Source organism: Heptranchias perlo, chromosome 5 (assembly GCF_035084215.1).
Source record: "Heptranchias perlo isolate sHepPer1 chromosome 5, sHepPer1.hap1, whole genome shotgun sequence".
In the NCBI taxonomy this organism is placed as follows: domain Eukaryota; kingdom Metazoa; phylum Chordata; class Chondrichthyes; order Hexanchiformes; family Hexanchidae; genus Heptranchias; species Heptranchias perlo.
The window spans coordinates 61,395,906-61,396,517 of NC_090329.1; positions in this window are offsets into that span (position 1 = coordinate 61,395,906).

Consider the following 612-nt stretch of genomic DNA (forward strand, 5'->3'; position numbering starts at 1 on the left):
CATTGCATTACATTTTGCACACTTGTAACTGTCACATTCTGCATCTGGAAAACTTTGAATGGGAAATATCTACACTTATACATCAATTGTTACATCATTGAAACTACAGCACAGAAACGAGCCATTCGACCCAACTGGTCTATGCCAGCGTTTATGCTCCACACGAGCCTCCTCCCTCCCTACTTCTTCTAACCCTATCAGCTTACCCTTTTATTCCTTTCTCCCTCATCTCCTTATCTAGCTTCCCCTTAAATGCATCTATGCTATTTGCCTCAACTACTCCTTATGATAGCACGTTCCACATTCTTACCACTCTTTGAGTAAAGAAGTTTCTCCTGAATTCCCTATTGGATTTATTAATAACTATGTTATATTGTTGACCTCTGGTTTTGGTCTCCCCCACTAGCGGAAACATTTTCTCTACGTCTACCCTATCAAACCCTTTCATTATCTTAAAGACCTTTATTAGGTCACCCCTCAGCCTTCTTTTTTCTAGAGAAAAGAGCTCCAGCCTGTTAAATCTTTCTTGTTAAGTATATCCTCTCAGTTCTGGTATCATCCTTGTGAATCTTTTTTGTACCCTCTCCAATGGCTCTATATCCTTTCTATAAT